This window comes from Dama dama, chromosome 3, assembly GCF_033118175.1.
Source record: "Dama dama isolate Ldn47 chromosome 3, ASM3311817v1, whole genome shotgun sequence".
NCBI lineage: Eukaryota > Metazoa > Chordata > Mammalia > Artiodactyla > Cervidae > Dama > Dama dama.
The window spans coordinates 55,589,676-55,612,058 of NC_083683.1; the positions used below are offsets into that span (position 1 = coordinate 55,589,676).

A 22,383-nucleotide genomic window follows, 5' to 3' on the forward strand; every position below is an offset into this window, starting at 1 on the left:
TCCTGAGGTGTCAGTTACCCAGTCTGTAGAACGGAAATTCAAGTTCATTCTTCAGAAGATTATTGTGAGGACTAAATTATGCATGGGGCTTCCCAGGTGGCACAGTGGTGAAGAATCCACCTACCAGTGCTGCAGACTCAAGAGATGTGGGTTCAGTCCCTGGGTCAGAAAGATCCCCTGGAGAAGGAAATAGCAACCCACTCCAGTATTCTTGCCTGGAGAATTCCATGGACAGAGAACCCTGGTGGGCTACAGTCCATGGGGTCACAGAGAGTCATACATGATTGGGTACACACACACAAATTATGCATGCATATAGGCACGCATCTGTGTGTGTAAGTAAAAGCCTTTGACATGGTTACATTGTTGTTCAGTCACTCAGCCCTGTGACATGTGTACATAATAGAAGTCAAAACACTGAAGTGAAATAAATGAAAAATCTCCAGAAATAAAGTCAGTATTTTTGTTGTTGTTGTTTTCTTTGTTTTTTGGCTGTGTGGCATGTGGGATATCATAGTTCCCTGACCAGGGGTGGAATCCATGCCCGCCACAGTGGAAGTGTGGACTCTTAACCACTGGGCCACCAGGGAATACTCCAATTAGTTTTGAATTTAAAATATGTGAATGTTTTAGAAAAGGGATATTATATATTTTAAAAGTCTTATCTCTCAGAAAGGGGATACTGTATACATTATATATTAAGCACTTTCACATCAATATTATACTGTTCCAGTATAATTTTCAGATGATTAAAAACAACTTAAACACAGACATAACTTCCTCTAGCTACATAATTACATATTTTAGGAGGTCTTCTTCAGCCTCTACTTGCTTGTTTAAACTCTATTATCGAATTATTATTGTCTCAGCTTAAAGCTCTATTATCAAATTATTATTGTCTTAGTTTAATAGTTTTTCTGCAAAGTTATTAATAGTGTTTTAGCAGCTTACAGCTGTGATTAAGTATATTTAGTAAAAACTTCTGAAGAACATACTGTTCTAAGCCAAGTAATAAAGTACACACCCAAGAAAAACACATTTTTTGAAAATGATTATAAACAGTATCCTTCTCTTCCAGACTAAAGTCAGACACTGTTCAACTAACAGGTAGGATGTGATAGTTTTCAGATTGCAACTACATTAGCTGCTGAAATCCCTACTACTTGATTGTGTGTGAAGTATATGTAAAAAGAGGAGCAAAATAATATGTTTCAAGCATTTTAATAAATATAAAATTATTGGACTGTGAAATTAATGACTTGGAGATATAGGTATTTACTGAGTGTTGACAGCACACCCTGAATTTTACAAAACAACTGATTGTTCATATTTTTAGATAATTGAATTTATGATTAAATTAATTACTTGTTTATGTCCAAAATGATGTAATGCCTGCAGAAGGATTTAAAAATAATGCAATCCTATTCATGATATTTTTAACGTATAGGTTTTTGTCAGCACATTATGTCATGTAGGATTAATTGATATGAAAGAAGTGTGAAAGTATTAGTCGTTCAGTCATGTCCTAATTGATATGCTTTTTGTTGAGGTAATTTCAAGAAACTGTCTCTTTTATGTGATAAATAAAGTCCTACTGAATTTTGTCCCCCATTTCAGGAGTATGCATGTGTGTAGCTAGACATCGCTTGAAATTCAAGAAAGTAGAGAAAGTCCTTGTTGAGTTGAAATTGTCTCCCTAATGAAACTGACATGATGCCAATAATACATCATTATTTTGTTTGAAATTACAAAACTGAGATGGTAATGGAAAATAGAGTAATAAGCAAATGAAGTGATAAGATTTCTTGATTATTTGCAATTCCCAAATTATTGATTTTGGGTGAACAATGAACAAGGGAAGGGTTGCTTTGTCAAGAAAGATTTAAAACTCAAACATATACCTGTGGGATTCTACTCAACCTCTTTCTCATCAGTGTATTAATAAGTTTATGAATCAGTTTATGAGGGAGATCAAGATGACAGAGTGGAGGGATGCTAGGCTGACCTCCCACTATGATCACATCAAAATATATCTACACATGGATCAACTCCTGCTGAAAACAACCTGGAGACCAGCAAGAAAACCTCTTCTACAACCAAACCTTTAAAGAAAGATCCACATGGAATCAGGTAGGACGGAAGAAGAAGTGAATGGGTCCAGGATCCAAGCCCTTAGCAGGAGACACAGAAGAGGAATGGGGATATCCCAGGCTCAGGGATCTTCCCCAGGAATCAAATCACATATAAGACACCTCAGTCCTGGATTCAGATCCTAGTAAGATGAGTTCCCTTAGCAGGTTTGAAAACCAGTGAAACTTACCAGAGAGCTATGAGAAACAGAATTTTCTCAAGAAGCATGCATGTGGATGCTTGCTTACTCCCAGGAACAGTGCAGAAGCTGTAGATTGAAAATTGCCTAAGCTCTGACCAGTTTTCTGTGATTGCCCCAGCGTGTACCTTGGCCCATACCTGGCACTGGCTCCAGCCTTTCTGGTGCTGGTGTTGCTCTCCATTAGGATGAAAGCTGCCATTGCCAGTAGACTTCACACAATTAGGATGAAACCAGCTCAGATACAAACTTCAGGGCTTCTGCTCCAGCACCTTGGGCACCAACTCTGCCTTTGATAGGGGCCTGACTGCCATTTAGCACAAGAGAAGCCTTGGTTTAAATCTGAATCTGGCCCTAGCCACTCCTTCTTCTGATCAATTACTTTAGAAAAACGCAATAACGGAACTAAAAATTACACTAGAAGGAACTAAGCAGAATCAGTGATGTAGAAGAATGCATAAATGATCTGAAAGACAGAATAATAGAAATCACCAAATAAGAGCAGAATAAAAACAAATTTTAAGAAATAAGGATAGCTTGGAGGACCTTGGGGACAACATAAAGTGTGATAACTTCTGCATTATATGGATCCAGGAGGAGAAGAGAGAAAGGGGTAGAAAATGTATTTGATTAAGTTATGGCTGAAAACTTCCTGAGGTTGAAGAAGGAAACAGATTTCTAGGTACAGGAGTCACTAAGAGTCCCAAACAAGAGGAACTCAAAGAGATTCATACCAAGGCAGGTCATAGTTAAAATGACAAATGTTAAAGATAAAGAGAAAATTGTAAAGGGAGCAAGAGAAAAACAAAAAGTCACTTATAAGTGAATTCCTATAATGCTTCAGCTGATTTTTCCTGCAGAAATTTTGCAAGCCAGAAGCGAATGACATTATAATTTAAAGTGCTGAAATGAAAAACCTAAAACCTAGGATGCTGTAACCAGTAAAATTATCATTCAGAATTAAAGGTGAAAAATATAACATCTCAAACAAGTAAAAACTAAGAGTTCAGCAATACCAAACTGACCCTAAAAGAAGTGCTAAATGGTAATTTTAATGGGAAAAGAATAGGCTTCAACAAGAATTTATAGGAAAGGCAAAATTCCACTAGTAAAGGTAAATATATAATAAAGTTTGTGGATCAACAATTTAAATAAGCAAGTATGAAGATTAAAAGACAATAAGTGTAAAATGTATATAGCTACAATAAACATGAAAGGGATACCCATGATGATACAAAATATCACAAACACAAAGCAAGGAGGAGGAGAGTAAAAATTGTACCTGTTTTAGAATGTGTTTGAAGTTAAATGACTATCAATAAAACAAATAGAAATCCATGGCAACTGTAAATGAAAAACATACAATAGAGTATCAAAAACCAGAGAGAAAGGAATAAGAGCATAGTACTAAAGATAATCATCAAACCATAGGGGAAGAGGCTAAAAAAAAAAAAAAAAGAAAAAGGAGAGAGGATAACTACAAAGACGACTGAAACCAAATAAGAAAAGTACATACTCAGTGATAATTGCATTAAATGTTCAATGGACTAAATATTCCACTCAAAGGCAGAGATGACTGATCAGATTTTTAAAAAACAAAAACAAAAGAAAACTATATCCTGCCTGCTATCTGTTGTACACTATGGGGTTGCCACTCCAAGACTCTTTGTACTAGACTTATAAGATCTCCCTGTCCAATAAACCATTGATATCTCTGTCAAGGAGAAAAAAAAAATGCTATCTGCAGAAGACTCATTTCAGAGCTAAAGACACAGACTGAAAATGAGGGGATGGAAAATGATATTCTATAAAAATATAAATTAAAAAAAAAAAGGTTGGGATAGTAGTACTTATGTCAGACAAAGTAGACTTTAAACTAAAGAAACAAAATGCAAAAGACCAAGAAGGGCATTATATAATGATAGAGGGATCCTAATAAGAATAGGATAGAACATTTTTTTACATGTATGCACCTAGTAGAGGAGTACTTAAATATATGAACCAACTATTAATAGATAAAAGGAAAATCTGACAATAATACAAAAATAGTAGGTTACCTCAGTTATATAAAAGAACATATGCAGACACAAAAGAAACAAGGAAAATTACTTTAAAATATACATCAGGCAAGTTGAAATTAATAGATATTAATTAATAGACATAGAACGTTCCATCTAAAACCAGCAATGAAATGCTTTCCAGGATAGATCACATTCTAGGCCCCAATACAAATCTCAAGAAATTTAGGAGGATAGAAATTATATCAAGCATCTTTTCCAACCAGAAAGGTACAAAACTAGAAATCAATTACAGGAGGAAAACTGGGAAAATACAAGCATGTGAAGACTAAACATGTTACTAAAAATCCAATGGTTCAGTAAAGAAATGAAATAAGAAATCAGAAAATACAAGTCAAATAAAACAAAAGCACAACTTTCCAAAATGAATGGGGTACAGCAAAATCAGTTCTAAGAGGAAAGTTTGTAGCGAGATAGACCTACTTCAAGAAATATGAAAAAACTCAAACAAACAACCCAATCTATCATCTAAAGAATTAGAAAAAGAACAAACAAAATCCAAAGTTGGCAGAAGGAAGATTTAATAGCTATTAGAAAGGAAATAAATAAAATTTATACAAAGTATAGAAAAGATCAATGAAAGTAAGAGCTAGTTTTGGAAAGATAACAAAATTGATAAAACTTTAGCTAGGCTTATTATGAAAAAAAGAGAGAGGACTCATATAAACAGAAAGAGAAATGAGAGGTGAAATAGTACAACTGTTATCATAGGATACAAAAAGTAATAAGGAATATTGCAGCCATAAGTAAACAACCTACAAAAATGGATAAATTTCTAAACATACAATCTTCCAAGACTGAATCAGCAAGAAATAGATAATCTGAACAGATCAGTCATAATGATGAAGTTGAATCAGTAACCAAAAGACTTCCAGCAAACAAAAGTAAAAGATTAAATCCCTTCATAGAGGAATTCTACAATGAATACTTAATATCTATCCTTCTCAAACTATTCCAAAAATAGAAGAGGAGGGAACACTCCCATACTCACTGTACGAGGCATATTGTTTCTGATACCTAAACCAGACAAAGGAACTATAAAAAGAAAATTATAGGCCAATATTTCTGGTGCTTACTTCTTGAGAAACCTATATGCAGGTCAGGAAGCAACAGTTAGAATAAGACATGGACCAACAGACTGGTTCCAAATAGGAAAAGGAGTACATCAAGGCTGTATATTGTCACCCTGCTTATTTAACTTATATGCAGAGTACATCATGAGAAACGCTGGGCTAGAAGAAGCACAAGCTGGAATCAAGATTGCCGGGAGAAATATCAATAACCTCAGATATGCAGATGACACCACAATTATGGCAGAAAGTGAAGAGGAACTAAAAAGCCTCTTGATGAAAGTGAAAGAGGAGAGTGAAAAAGTTGGCTTAAAGTTCAACATTCAGAAAGCTAAGATCATGGCATCTGGTCCCATCATCTCATGGGAAATAGATGGGGAAACAGTGGAAGCAGTGTCAGATTTCATTGGGCTCCAAAATCACTGCAGATGGTGATTGCAGCCATGAAATTAGAAGACGCTTACTCCTTGGAAAGAAAGTTATGATGAACCTAGATAGCATATTAAAAAGCAGAGACATTACTTTGCCAAGAAAGGTCCGTCTAGTCAAGGCTATGGTTTTTCCAGTGGTCATGTATGGATGTGAGAGTTGGACTGTGAAGAAAGCTGAGCACCAAAAAATTGATGCTTTTGAACTGTGGTGTTGGAGAAGACTCTTGAGAGTCCCTTGGACTGCAAGGAGATCCAACCAGTCCATCCTAAAGGAGATCAGTCCTGGGTGTTCATTGGAAGGACTGATGCTGAAGCTGAACCTCCAGTACTTTGGCCACCTCATGCGAAGAGTTGACTCATTGGAAAAGACCCTGATGCTGGGAGGGATTGGGGGCAGGAGGAGAAGGGGACAACAGAGGATGAGATGGCTGGATGGCATCACTGACTCGATGGGCATGAGTTTGAGTAAACTCCGGGAGTTGGTGATGGACAGGGAGGCCTGGCGTGCTGATTCATGGAGTCGCAAAGAGTCAGCCACGACTGAGTGACTGAAATGAACTGAACTGAACTGAACAAAAGTCAGTACTTTTGGATGCAATAAATCCTCAACAAAATATTAGCAAATCAAATTCACCAGTATAAAAAGGATTATACAACACGATCAGGTGGAATTATTTCCAGGGATATAACGGTGGTTCAAAATCCACAAAACAATATGATATACGGTACTAACAAAACAAAAGATAAATTTCACATGCTCCTCTCAATAACACTGGAAAGCACTCGACAAAACTCAACATCCATTTGTGATTAAATCTTTCCTCAAAGATGGCACAGAGGGAACAGGATAAGCCATTCAGTCCCTGAGTCATTTCTGAGGTAGCGTACCTTTACAAAATATCATTTATGACAAATCCACAGCTACCATCATACTTGATGGTAAAAACTAAAGATTTTCCTCTAAAACCAGGAAGAAGACAAAGATTTTCACTTTTACCATTTCTATTTAACATAGTTTTGGAAGTCCTAACCACAGCAGTTCAGTTCAGTTGCTTAGTCGTGTCCGACTTTTTGAGACTCCATCAAATGCCGCACACTAGGCTTTCCTGTTCATCACTAACTCCCAGAGCTTGCTCAAACTCATGTCCATTGAGTTGATGATGCCATCCAACCATCTCATTCTCTGTCATCTGCTTCTCCTCCTGCCTTCAATCTTTCCCAGCACCAGGGTCTTTTCCAGTGAGTCAGTTCTTTGCATCAGGTGGCCAAAGGATTGGAGTTTCAGCCCCAGCATCAGTTCTTCCAATGAATATTCAGGACTGATTTTCTTTAAGACTGACTGGTTTGACCTCCTTTCTGTCCAAGGGACTCTCAACAGTGTCTCCAACACCACAGTTCAAAAGCAACAGTTTTCCAGTGCTCAGGTTTCTTTATGGTCCAACTCTCACATCCAAACATGACTAATGGAAAAACCATAGCTTTGACTAGATGGATCTTGGCAAAGTAATATCTCTTCTTTTTAAAATGCTGTCTACGTTGGTCATAGCTTGTCTTCCAAGGAACAAGTGTCTTTTAATTTCATGGCTGCACTAACCATCTGCAGTGATTTTGGAACCCAAGAAAATAAAGTCTGTCACAGTTTCCACTGTTTCTCCATCTATTTGCCATGAAGAAATGGGACCAGATGCCATGATCTAGGTTTTCTGAACGCTGAGTTTTAAGCCAACTTTTTCACTCTCCTCTTTCATCAAGAGGCTCCTTAGTCCCTCTGCTTTCTGCCATGAGGGTAATGTCATCTGCATATCTAAGATTATTGATATTTCTCCCAGCAATCTTAATTCCAGCTTTTGCTTCATCCACCCATCATTTCGCATGATGTACTCTGCATATGAGTTAAAAAAACAGAGTGACAATATATAGCCTTGATGTACTCCTTTCCCAGTTTGGAGCCAGTCCGTTGTTTCATGTCTGGTTCTAACTGGCTATGCTTCTTGACCTGCATACAGATTTCTCAGGCAGTAGGTAAGATGGCCTAGTATTCCTATCTTTTTCAGAATTTTCCAGTTTTTTGTGACCCACATAGTCAAAGGCTTTGGCATAGTCAATAAAGCAGAAATAGAAGTTTTTCTGGAACTCTTTTGCTTTTTCTATGGGCCAACGGATGTTCACAATTAGATCTTTGGTTTTTCTGCCTTTTCTAAATCCATGTTGAACATCTGGAAGTTCTTGGCTCATGAACTGTTGAAGCCTAGATTGGAGAATTTTGAGCATTACTTTGCTAGGGTGTGAGATGAGTGCAATTGTGCAGTAATTTGAACATTCTGTGGCATTGCCTTTCTTTGGGGTTGGAATAAAAATTGACCTCTTCCAGGCCTGTGGCCACTGCTGAGTTTTCCAAATTTACTGGCATATTGATTGCAGCACTTTCACGGCATCATCTCTTAGGATTTGAAATAGCTCAACTGGGATTTCATCACCTCCACTAGCTTTGTTTGCAGTGATGCTTCCTAAGGCTCACCTGACTTCGCACTTGAGGATGTCTGGCTCTATGTGAGTGATCACACTGTATGGTTATCGTGTCTTTAAGACCGCTTTGTATAGTTCTTCTGTGTATTCTTGCCATCTCTTAATATCTTCTGCTTCTGTTAGGTGCATACCATTTCTGTCCCATCTTTGCATGAAATGTTCCCTTTGTATCTCTAATTTTCTTATAGGGATCTCTGGTCTTTCTCATTCTATTATTTTCCTCTACTTTGCATTTATCACTTAGGAAGTCTTTCTTATCTCTTTTTACTATCCTTTGGAACTCTGCATTCAGATGGGTATATCTTTCCTTTCTCCTTTGCCTTTCACTTTTCTTCTTTTCCCAGCTATTTGTAAGGCACCCTCAGACAACCATTTTGCCTTTTGCTATCCACATTTGTCTGATTGCAATCCACAACAATCAGATAAAATTAAAAAAACATCCAAAAGAAAAGGGTAGAGTAAAATTATCACTATTTATAAATGACATGACACTTTACATAGGAAATCCTAAGGTTCTGCCAGAAGCTATTAGAACTAATACGAGAAATATATAAAATTGAAGGATATAATGTTAATATACAAAAATCTATTGCTTTCTATACATCAATAGTGAACTTAAGAAAAGAGAAAGCAGGATAACAATCCTGTTTAAAATAGGAGGTGAAAGACCTAATATCTGAAAACTATAAAACACTGTTGAAGGAAATTGAAAATGATACAAAGAAATGGAAATATATCATGTTTATGGATTGGAAGAAATAATATTAAAATGCCCACACTATCCAAAGAAATTTACAGATTTAATGCAATCCTATCAAAATACAAAGGACGTTTCTCACAGATGTAGAACAAATAGTCCTAAAATTGATAATAGAAGCACAAGAGAAGACAGAATAGTCAAAGCAATCTTGATTAAAAAAATAAAAAGGCCGAAGCTAGAGCTACCACATTCCCTGTATTCAGACTATACTACAATGTTACAGTAATTGAAACAATGTGGTATGAGCATAAAAACAGACATATAGATTAGTGGAACAGAATAGAGATCCCAGTAATAAGGCCACACATTTATGTTCAGTTAATCTACTATAAAGCAGGCAATAACACACAACGGGGAAAAGACAAATCCTTTCAACAAGTGGTGCTGGGAAAACTGAAGAGTTGCATCAGTATGTACAGACTGCTATATTTTAAAATGGATAACCAATAAGTATTTACTGAACAGCACATGGAACCCTGCTCAATGTTATGTGCCAGCCTGGATGGGAGGGGAGTTTGGGAGAGAACGGATATATGTGTACATATGGCTAAGCCCCTTTACTGTTCACCTTATAAGCTATCACAAAATTGTTAGTTGGCTATATCTCAATACAAAATAAAAAACTAAACAATGAAATTTAACTTTAATAAAAGGCTAACTTTAAATAAAATTTAAAAAGTTAAACAATGAAATTATAAGACTCCTTCACACCATCTACAAAAATAAACTCAGAATGGTTTAAAGACCTAAATATAAGACCTGAAACCATACAACTCCTAGGAGAGATGAGAGGTGAAATACTCTTTGACATAAATTAGGTAGCAGTATTCCCTTGGTTAAGTTTCTCAAGGTAAAATAAATAAAAGCAAAAAATAAACAAATTAAGCATAATTAAACTTAAAAGCTTTTTCACTGCAAAGGAAACCATCAATAAAAGGAAGAGATTTCCTACAAAATGGGAGAAAATGTTTGTAAATGATATGATTGATAAAGGGGTTAATATCCAACACATACAAAAAGTCTATACAATTCAATATCAGAAAGAAAAAAAAAATCCAAGCAAAAATTTGCAGAAGATTTGAACAATATTTTTTCAAAGGAGATATATGTAAGGCTAAGGAACACATGAAAAGATGTTCAACATGGCTAATCATTAGAGAAATGCAAATCAAAACCACAATAAGATATCACATCATACCTGTCAGAATTGGCCATCATCAAAAAAACTACATATAACAAATGGTTGTGGGCTTCACTGGTAAAGAACCTGCCTACCATGGCAGGAGACATGAGTTAGGTCCCTGGGTCATGGAGATCCCCTGGAGAAGGAAACAGGAATCCACTCCAGTATTCTTGCCTGGGAAATCCCATGGACAGAGGAACTGGGTGGGGCTAGAGTCCATGGGGTCACAAAAGAGTCGGACACAATTTAGAGACTAAACAACAAATGACTGCAAGGATGTTGAGCAAAGGGAAGCCTTATACACTGTTGGTGGAAATGCAAATTGGCACAGTACTATGGAAAACAGTATGCAGATTCCTCCAAAAACTGAAAACAGAATTACCATATTATCTTGCAGTTCCATTCCTGGGTACATATTCATAAGGAAATGAAAACACTAGTACATGCACTTCGATGTTCATAGCAACATTATTTATAATAGCTAAGATGTAGAGGCAACCTAAGTGTTCATCAATAGAGGAATGGATAAGAAGAAATGGGGTGTGTGTATGTTTGTGTATAACTCAGTCATTAAAAAATAAAATTTTACCATTTTAGAAAAACACTGATGGACCTGGAGGGTATTATAGTTAGTGAAATAAATCAGAGAGAGAAATATATATTAAATGTTATCACTTATACATGGAATCTAAAAGATAAACAAATGAGTATAACAGAACAGAAACAGACTCACACATATAGAGAACAAGCCAGCAGTTGCCACTGGGGATAAGCGGTACACAACGCTACATATAAAATAAGATACAAGTCACCTGAAACTATCCCGATATTATTAATCAGCTTTACTCTTATATAAAATGTATATAAGTAAACTCAAAATCCTTAAAGTATTAAAAAAGTACTTAAAAGTACTTTAATACAAAGTATTAAAAAAAGTACTAAAAAGAAAAAAAAAAGTACTAAAAAGTATTAAAAAAGATACAAGGATACAAGCATTGTACTGCACAGGAACAGGCTACAGTCCATGGTGTCACAATGAGTCAGACACAACTGATTACACACACACACACACACACACACACATGCACTACACAGGGAATATGGCCAATACTTTTTAATAACTTTAAATGGAACATAATCTATAAAAATATTGAATCATTATATTGTACACATGAAACTAGTATTTTAAATCAATGATACTAAATATTAAAAGAACCCATTTATTATTCAACTCCATAACTTATTCCACTTTGAATCCTCAGAATCGAGTGCTGCTGGGTATAACAAAGAATTGTTCTTCAAAATATCAAATGAATGCTAAATGAAACATAAAGCATAGCAGGTGAATTTTAGTAAGAGTTAGAAACGATAATGGGGAGTTGCCCTAATAATCTTCGTGTTGTCAGTGGTTGACATTATGGAAAAAACTGAATGGAGTCAGGTGTATGAATAACAAAACTGAAAGCAACATGGTAACTTCAGACACATGGGAACAATTAAGGAGCAGTAATATGTATATGGGGGCTTTCCTAGAGGCTGCTTACACAGTAAAGAATCCGCCTGCAATGCAGAAGACCTGGGTTTGATCCCTGGGTCGGGAAGATTCCCTGGAGAAGGAAAAGGCAACCCACTCCAGTATTCTTGCCTGGAGAATCCCATGGACGGAGGAGCCTGGTAGGCTACAGTCCACGGGGTCGCAAAAAGTCGGACATGACTGAGCGACTTCACTTTCACTTTATATTATCTCATCAGATCTTGCCAAATTTCTGTGAGATTTTGAGAGACAGACCGAGTTCTGAGGATCACCCAAAGACACAGAACGAAAACAGAGCTCAATTTGAATTCTATTCCAGGCAGACTTAAATCCTTTACTTTCTACCATTTAACTTTTTAGGAAGATATTTAGCTGTTCTTGCTCTAAATCGTAAATGATATTTTGTACATTCAATGATTAACATATTTTTCAAAATACTGTCAGTGTTTTCCAAAGTATGGTCTAGGAGCCACATACATTAACAGTATTCCGTGTGCTTGTTAATAAATCAGATTTCTGACAATTCTCAAGAATAATTAGAGTCTCTGAGGGAACAACTCAGGTATTTGCATTTTAACTGAGCTTCTCAGGTAATTTGTAGGCATACTAAAGTTCAAGAAGTATTGTAGTAAATGAATTAAGTGAAGGTTGGAATATTTCCACCAGTCAGAGAATATGCAAATAGTTTCTGAATTCATTAGGTCCCATCTTTAGCCAGTGCACTCTAAAAATCAAAGATATGAAACACTTAATAACCTACCTCTTAAAATTATGTCTACACTATACTTTGTTGCAGCGTTTGGTCTGGGTTAGAATTGAATATCCTTTCTGTCTACATCTGATTTACTTTGCTACATTGTAATGAACAGGCATTTTGATGTGTTGCTTTGACACCTACCCAGAAGGTTTCCTACTTTTAAATGAGACCCGCTTGTTGGACTATAACGACATGACTGAATGTTCTGTTAACTTCTCTTGTTGCCTAACTGTATGTAGTTCAAAATGATCTGAGATAGCTGTACTACTACAAAGAAACCTACTCTGTGATACTTCCCCTGTGAATCATATCTAAAAATCCAAAGTAGGATTTAATAAGTCTTTGACAGCAGAAAGAATTCCCCATGCCAGGAAGATAGAACTTTCAAACTTCTTTTCCTTTTGCCTTCCCACACATGCACAAAAGGACAAGGTCTGTGAATAAAAAGTGCCAGGTTGACACGCTCACTCAATTTACACTGGGAGTTTTAAAGACTTCCTGGGCCATAGTCTCCCTTTTGTATGGCTTCATTCTTCTGCAGAAATGACCACGTCTAACAGCAAGGCTTCATTGCTGCAGCCACTCTGCTGTTGAAGCTCCGCTCTAAGCCCTTCTATCCAAAGCAGCTGCAAAGGCCCGTGATGTGAGAGACTGCTCTGTGTGGCGCAGATTTAACTGTACGTCCTGGGTATAAAAAAGCAGACCTTTATTCTACCTCTCCAATAAAGTTACATAGAATTTCATGCTGTTCTCCCACAATTGATGCATCCCTGATTGCAGAATGAAGCTGATGATCTTGTAAATCCTACTGGCTGCAGTTTGGGTTAAGAGAGATACCACACAGAAGGCCCAGACCTCCTGAAATGGCAACAAGTAACCACTGACATTTCATTTTAAAAAATAAGGAAAGGTTTTTTAAACCTTTTTCAAACCTTAAACTCTTGTCATTGTTTCAGTATTTAAACTTATGACTGACTTTTACTCAGATATTTTAGGCCCTTATTTCTAGAAACAGCATGATAATCACTTTTTTAAATGTGCTTCAAATAGAACAAATCAATAAGTATTTATTTTTTGAAACACATGTAAGAGGATGTCATTGAATATTTGTGTGATTTAATAGACTTGTTTTCTTATTGAATGCTATTCAAAGGCCAAGAAGTTTGTTTCATTTTCTTTGAAGAGTATAAGATGATCATATAAAAGTAGCTGGGTGGTAATTTTTAATTATTCATTATTTCCATATATATATATGTGAAGTATCTATCAGATTGAGACAGTTCATAGCAGTAGCATAACAATTTGTAAATCAAAGACATATTCAGTGAGGAAATTTTTTGGTTAGAAATGCCTCAATAGAAGATTGCATTGTTCCTTTTTCAGTGCCCAATATGACCTGACATGATGTCTTATACATTGAAAATACTCAATTTAATATTTGTTGAATAAACTTAATGAGTTATTACTAAAAGCAAATCACTGGTCTTACTTTTGACTCACAGATCCAGGCAAGCAGGATAAGGTAACAATACTAAAAGCATACAGTAGGAAAGTATGTGTCAAATTCAGAGAACTCTGAGGCATTTAATACGACCAGGGCCTGCATTCATGGGAGCATTTAATAAGTGGGGACAAAAATGTTGTCAAATTATAGGACCTTAAATGTCATGTGTTGAACTTTTGGTTTCTTCCACAAGCAGTGAGTTAAGTTTCTTTTGCTGAATTGTTCTGCAAGAAAATATAATCATAATATTTAATCCTAAATACTTTGGTTGATGAACACTGTTCTTCAGGCTCCTCTTCAGTGTTCTGTGACCAGAAGAGATATTAGTGAAACTCCCCAACTTCTGCACCCTGATGCATTCATAGCATCAAGGTTTCAGCTTGATAGGGATAACATGGCCATGGGCTATTCAGAGAAATTTATCCCTTTTTATTCAAATTTATATCAAAGATTAATTAAATTGTAAGGCACGAGTGGATATCACTCCATTTATATGAACTTACAGAACAAAGATGTGGATTATTTAAAAACTGAAATATAAAAGTAAAGGATGTATAACTTCTGAAAATAATTTTATTCTCTCTAAATGTAAGTAATGATTTCTTGTGTCATACCCAAGTCTTATCAATCAGCAAATTTGGACTGGGTAATAAATATGTGAAAGGCGCTATACAAGCCACAGTTGCAAATAGAAACAGAGGCAGGTATTCAAACTTCAGAATCTTTGAGTCTAGTTAGGCTCAAGATTCAGAGCAATCTCAGTGGATATCTCTTTGATCCCTGTTACCAACAGGAAACTTTACCTATACATTTACTATTTTAATGAACATGTATCTAAATATCTGAAACCCAGTGAATAATATTAAAATTGATCTTTAGAAAATTTAACTTACTAACTTACTCTCTGCCTCAAAATTTATCAGTGATATACCATAATTTCAACAAATATCTATTGAGTATCTACCATATGTGGTACACATTATACATTAAAGAAATTTAAAAACTCAGTTATAAGTTTTAGCTTAGTAGTTAACCACACTCTATCCCCTCTCATTTTGTAAGCCAGCCTGTGTTCTAGAAACTTAAGTAATCTTTACATGAACCAATAATGTAGCTACTACTCCTAACCTCAGTTCATGGATGTCTTACTGTATCTCACTGTGCGCTGAACCCAGGATAGGCAAGGCATGAGCAGGGAAGCTGGAAGAAAACAAGGAGCTGAAGGAACTGCAGATATGTTTATTTCCTCTTGGCTGGCACAGCAGATGTAGCAGCTACAGACATGCTATATTCCTTCGAAGCTTACCCAGTGGACACGGCCATGGCAGAGCTGCAAGGGCTTTTCAGGTGGACTTTATGTAGGTTTACAGAGCAAAAGTGGCCCTTGGCCAAGCGGGTACCTCATGAGGCACATGCACAGTGCTATAAGTGATCTCAGCTGTTACATACATAACCATGTATTTACTAAACGTGGGGTGAGAGTGACAGGCCGTGGGGTGAGAGAGCCTGACCACCACCATTGTGGTTAATTTACTCTTTCCCTACAGTGGATAAGAAAACAAAAACCATTCCTATATTTTAAAACCTAGATCAAGATTATAAGAAAAACTGTCCTCGACAATATCCTTCTATGAGGTCTTGTCCCTTTTCTAAAATCTTGATGTAGTTTCTGCCTCACTGATATGTCATTATTATGCTCTTGCTTGTCTTCCAAATGCAAGGCCACTTCCAAATGAATATAGGGACATTTGATTATTAAACATTTGAAGACAATTTAAGAGGTGAAGAAAAAAGAATTTGGAATAAGTTGTTTCTTTGTCAAAATCTGATATTTCTGATAGGTCTTAATGGCTTATGAAGATAATAAGTAGGGCAAAATATCTGATTATGAAATTATCCTGTGAAATCTGTACATATGGTCATAGTATTTCAGATTTTTGTATTATAAAAAGACAGTGAGACTGAGAGACAAGAGTATGGATATTATCAGAACTTATTCATATAGTTATTTCATTTTGGGCAAGTTATTCCAGCCTATGTCAATTGTGAGAATCATTTGAAAAATGTCCACAAGACATTTGTACATCTGTGTTAATTTTTCATCACCAGAACTAGATTATAAATTAGGGAACAGAACATGCTTTATATATATATATATATATATATATGTCTTTATATTATTAAGGATTAAATACTTTGCACAGAACTTGTGATTAATATATATAAGTTTGTGTGTGCACACTGGTGTATGTGTGTGTTCAATGCTATAGAAGGTTTGCATGTCAGAGAAACAAGCTGATAACTGAGAGAAAAAGCACCACAGTTGTGAATGGCTATGACACTGCCTTCATTTAGAACTTAATCACTGTTAATAGTGAATCCTGACTTGAGGATAATTCCATGGGTTTATCCATTTGAGAGGAACGATATGATACCATTTCTCTTCCTAGATCTAATGACTTCTCTAATGCAGCGCAGCTGTCAACACAGCTTGCAATGTACGTAGGTAAAATCAGCAATTCACTTAGCGGTACATAGTAGTAGAAGCAGTTGTACAGGCAATTTTATTTGTTTTAAAATATTTAAGTGTCTATCATGTACACTGGGCTAGATCATAGAGATTTAGTAGACACAAAATATGCAGTACTTGACCTCAAGTATGACCAGTGAGACATAAAAAAATGACTGGAAGTAGAAAATGAGCAAAAGGAAGGAGCTCAGAGGTGAGTGTGTATCTCTCAGCTTCCCCATGGTAGTAGAAGATGCTTCTGTTTGGCAAAGGGGAGGTAGAGTTTTGGTAGGAAGGTGAATTAACAAAGAATTTACTTTTGAATATGCTAGGTTTGAGTTTCCTATTATACATCCAAATGGTGATACCTAGTGAAACATTTGAGTAAGTGAGACCAGAATTTGGGGTTAGGGAATAGGTATTGGGAGAGGATCTGCAAAGAGCTAATATTTTTAAAGTTCAGTAATAGGTAGGATGTTTTAAATCAATTTGTTTTATTAAGTACAGAAATTAAAGGAAGATAAATTAAACAACAGAAATGTACACCTGAGATTAATTTTTCACCCAACATGTTCTGCCCACTGACTTTAAAGTAAAAGAAAAAAGCAGCTACAGTTGTATCTTGGCAAGAACCTTGCAGCTCTTTGCACTTTTGCCAGAATTATTTTCTTTATGAGTTTAAAAAAATATTTTGGCTTTTGTTCAAAATGTTTTGCTGAAGACTTTTTAAAAAGATTAAAGAAAACAGTTTCTTGGGTGTTTTGAACATTTAGTAAATGTCACTAGCTTAGTTTCAGTTTCTTAGAATAAAGATCTCACAAGTTTTAAAAAGCAGAAATGAGTCCACTCGAACTAATTTTAAAAGCATAATATAAGATTTATTATGACTTTTCAAGGACTTTTAGTCTTAATTATCAGTTTTGAATTCAATATGTCCATATATCTGTCCAAAATCTTGAATTACCATTGACATTGTAAGAGATTTTTAATTTCACTTGAAAATTAAATTTCTTACTTGGCTATGATATAATGATCTCAGTAGACAAGGTGAAAAGGAAGAATTTTTGCAGAAAACTTTAGGCGAAATGCAATATTTTCACTTGAATTATCTAAGTGACCCTTCATTCTTTGTTCATATTTGAACAATATGTGAAATCTTTAATAATAATAATAACCAGAATATTTATGGTTAATTTTTCATATCTTAGTAAGTCATTCTTTTCCAATAAATAAATGCATTGTGTTTTCATCTCCATCATTTTTTCCTTTACTCACTCTCTAGCTTGTTTTCATTTTTGCTCCATTTGCTTTGACTGATGTCTTGAATTTATGGGAATGGGTGTTTGTGATGATTTGTATTCTCTTGAACCAAACATCTCTCTCAGCACTCCAGAGAAGCAAAAAATAATATGTGTTGCCGTTTATATTTCTTTTAATATATATTATATTATGTAATATTGGCAAGTTGCCTCACAGACAGGACTGTTAGAAAGTTGCAAGATATCAGATTGCAAATATCTTGCCTTTAGAGAAGGGAAGTCCATTTAAGAAATTATAAGTACACATTGTATAGGAGGCAGTGATCAAGACCATCTCCAAGAAAAAGAAATGCAAAAAAGCAAAATGGTTGTCTGAGGAGGTCTTATAAATAGCTGAGAAAAGAAGAGAAGCTAAGGGGAAAGGAGAAAAGGAAAGATATACACATTTGAGTGCAATGTTCCAAAGAATAGCAAGGAGAGATAAGAAAGCCTTCCTTAGTGATCAAGGAAAAGACAGAGTGGAAAATAATAGAATGGGAAAGACCAGAGATCTCTCCAAAAAAATTAAAGATAACAAGGGAGCATTTCATGCAAAGATGGGTGCAATAAAGGACAGAAATGGTGTGGACCTAACAGAAGAAGAAGATGATATTAAGAAGGGGTGGCAAGAATACACAGAAGAACTATACAAAAAAGATCTTCATGACCCAGATAACCACAGTGGTGTGATCACTCACCTAGAGTCAGACATCCTGGAATGTGAAGTCAAGTGGGCCTTAGAAAGCATCACTATGAAGAAAGCTGGTGGAGGTGATGGAATTCCAGTTGAGCTATTTCAAATCCTAAAAGAAGACTCAGTGAAAGTGCTGCACTCAATATGCCAGCAAATTTGGACAACTCAGCAGTGGCCACAGGACTGGAAGAGGTCAGATTTCATTCCAATCCCAAAGATAAGCAATGCCACAGAATGTTCAAACTACTGCACTCATCTCACACACTAGCAAAGTAATGCTCAAAATTCTTCATGCGCTTCAAATGTCCAGGAACCATGAACTTCCAGATGCTCAAGCTGATTTTAGAAAACGCAGAGGAACCAGAGACCAAATTGCCAACATCTGTTGGATCATCAGAAAAGCAAGAGAGTTCCAGAAAAAAACACCTACTTTTGCTTTATTGACTACGCCAAAGCCTTTGACTGTGTGGATCATCACAAACTACAGAAAATTCTTAAAGAGATAGGAATACCAGACCACCTTAGATGCTTCCTGAGAAATCCATACTCAGGTCAAGAAGCAATGGTTCTATTAGAACTGGACAAGGAACAACAGGTTGGTTCCAAATTTGGAAAGGAGTACAGTCAAGGCTGTATATTGTCACTGTGTTTATTTAACTTATCTGCAGAGTACAACTCGTGAAATATTGGGCTAGATGGACTACAAGCTGGAATCAAGACTGCCACGAGAAACATCAATAACCTCAGATATGCAGATGATACAGCCCTTATGGCAGACAGTGAAGAAGAACTAAAGAGCCTCTTAATGAAAGTGACAGAGGAGAGTGAAGAAGTTGGCTTAAAGTTCAACATTCAGAAAACTAAGATCGTGGCATCTGGTCCCATCACTTCATGGCAAATAGAATGGGAAACATTGGAAACAGTGACAGACTTTATTTTCCTGGACTCCAAAATCACTGCAGATGGTGACTGCAGCCATGGAATTAAAAGACACTTGCTCCTTGGAAGAAAAGCTATGACCAACCTAGACAGAATATTAAAAACAGAGACATTACTCTGCCAACAAAGGTCCATCTAGTCAAAGCTATGGTTTTTCCAGTAGTCATGTATGGATGTGAAAGTTGGACCGTAAAGAAAGCTGATCGCCAAAGAATTGATGCTTTTGAACTGTGGTGTTGTAGAAGACTCTTGAGAGTCCCTTGGAGTGCAAGGAGATCAAACCAGTCAATCCTAAAGGAAATCAGTCCTGAATATTCATTGGAAGGACGATGCTGAAAGTCCAATACTTAAGCCACCTGATATGAAGAACTGACAAGACCCTAATGCTGGGAAGATTGATGGCAGGAGAAGGGGATGACAGAGGATGAGATGGTTGGATGGCATCACCAACTCGATGAATCTGAGTTTGAACAAGCTCAGGTAGTTGGTGATGGGCAGGGAAACCTGGTGTGCTGCAGTCCATGGGGTTGCAAAGAGTCAGACACAACTGAGCAACTGAACTGAACTGAACAGAAACAAAGTACACAGTTGTTGAAAAAAGTTATGTCACAAAAATGATTAGCGTTTCTATAAAAGATAGCCAATATATCAACTAAATCAGGTGTTACTCCTAAGATACACAAGAAGGTTGGTCAATTATTATAGCTACCCATCCTCAGGATGTCCTTAAAAATGCCAATTGTAATTATTATTTAGCTATGGTTCTATTATCTCTTGTTGACGTGTTTCCTCCTTTTGGAGGATGACATTTTGTTTTCTGCAATTAATATTTTTATGTGAATAGGTGTCAATACTTAACACAGTCTTTCACAGAAAAATTCTTTGTTCGTGTACAACGTTTTGCTGAGAATGAAAAACTCCCAACCCACCTGGCATGTATGTAATCACATAGATTTTGAACCTGAGGTAAGTTCACTTACATTGTAATTATACTGTTTCTCTCACCTTCTGCTAAGTACATCTAATCAATATATCTTTCACCTTCAGATAGACTCGATGAAAAGATGCAATTTCTGGGTGGTAGACCTTTATTTGACCTTATTGGCCAGCTGGTTATTTGGCCAGTGCTCAGCTCTGGAAGGAATGTGACTTTTGAGATATGGATATGGTATGGATGAGTTTAGTTTATTCTTTTGTTGAATAATTATTTTAGCAAATTTTATCCACAGAGGAAAAGACAGGAAAGATGATTCAGTATTGTCAAGATGTCAGTTCTTCCAAACTTGTTCTATAGATTCAATGCAATCCCAAATCCAGCAAGTTACTCTATATTATTTTGTGTATTGACAGCTGATTCTGAAGTTTATATGGAAAAGGAAAAGACCCAGAATAGCCAACACAGGATTAAAGGAGAAAAACAGTGTCAAAGGACTGACACTACTCTTCTTCAAGCCTTGTTATATAGCTATAGTAATCAAGACCCTGTGATATTGGTGAAAAAATACACACAGATGAATAGAATAGAATAGAGAGCCCAGAGATAGACCTATATAAATACAGTCAACTTTGATCAAGGAGAAAAGGCAAAGTAGGGCAGCAAAGAATCCTTTCAACATATGCTACTAGAATAATGAGGCATCCATAGGCAAAAACAATGAATCTAGACAAAAACTTTACATTCTTCACACACACACAAAAAAGATCTCAAAATGGATCACAGAAAAAATGCAAATTATAAAATTTCTGGAAGCTACCATAATGCCTAATTACTCAAGAAGTGCTTAATAAACATTAAAAAAAATCTCTGCATGTATAAATTAACAAATGCCTTAAAAGTCATAATTATTCTATGGCCCTAAAAACAAGCATAATTAGCACAACACCTGCAGGGATAAATTGAAGACTGACAAGTAATGACATAAAAACTGCCCTTTTTACTTTCTTCAATCACATTCTAACTGTATCACTATGTTAAACTATCTCAGTAATTTTGTTTTGTTTTAAACCACCCATAAGAGCCACAATTTTTGTCTTTTCTGCTTCACATTATGGCCTAAAATTCAGTTAAGGAGGGAAGGGATTTTTATGATCTCACCAACCTCTTAATAGACCTTTCTCCTACGTTAAATGGGTAGATAAAAAGTACATTTCCTAAGACAAGGTTGAACCCTTACGAGAATAGCCTGAGAAGGATTTTTTGTATGCTTTAATTTTTTTACAGATTCAGTCAAAATACTTTAAAGAAATTTCAAATGACTGGCCACATGAAGTGAATTTCTGCTAGCCCAGGCGTGTGCCCCCCCCCCCCCCCCCCCCGCCCCAGCATGATATTGTGGGATGAATTAAGAGGCAGTCAGAGAAGAAAAACTTGTACTTTGTCCTCATACATTCTCCTCCCATGAAGGTTTTCACAGTTCAGTTCAGTTCAGTCGCTCAGTCATGTTCAGCTCTTTGTGACCCCATGGACTACTGCAAGCCAGATCTCTCTGTCCATCACCAACTCCTGGGGTTTACACAAACTCATGTCCACTGAGTCAGTGATGCCATCCAACCATCTCATCCTCTGTCGTACCCTTTTCCTCACACCTACAATCTTTCCAAGCATCAGGGTCTTTTCAAACGAGTCAGCTCTTCACATCAGGTAGCCAAATTATTGGAGTTTCAGCTTCAACATCAGTCCTTGCAATGAACACTCAGGATTGATCTCCTTTAGGATCGACTGGTTTGATCTCCTTGCAGTCCAAGAGACTCTCTAGAGTCTTCTCCAACAC

The 22,383-nt window shown here is 36.2% G+C and overlaps 1 protein-coding gene across 3 annotated transcripts in view; it reads right to left on the bottom strand.

Annotated features, from left to right (window-relative positions):
• The window catches only part of CNTN1 (contactin 1), a 403,973-nt gene that overhangs the window by 188,285 nt on the left and 193,305 nt on the right, over nucleotides 1-22,383 (bottom strand). The window contains exon 1 of one of the 3 annotated variants that reach the window (XM_061129837.1): nucleotides 10,393-10,491. The exons of the other annotated variants lie outside the window; for them this stretch is intronic. The gene's annotated coding sequence lies outside the window, so the exon portion shown is untranslated. Of the gene's footprint in view, nucleotides 1-10,392; nucleotides 10,492-22,383 lie in introns of those variants that run through there. 3 annotated transcript variants of the gene reach the window in all.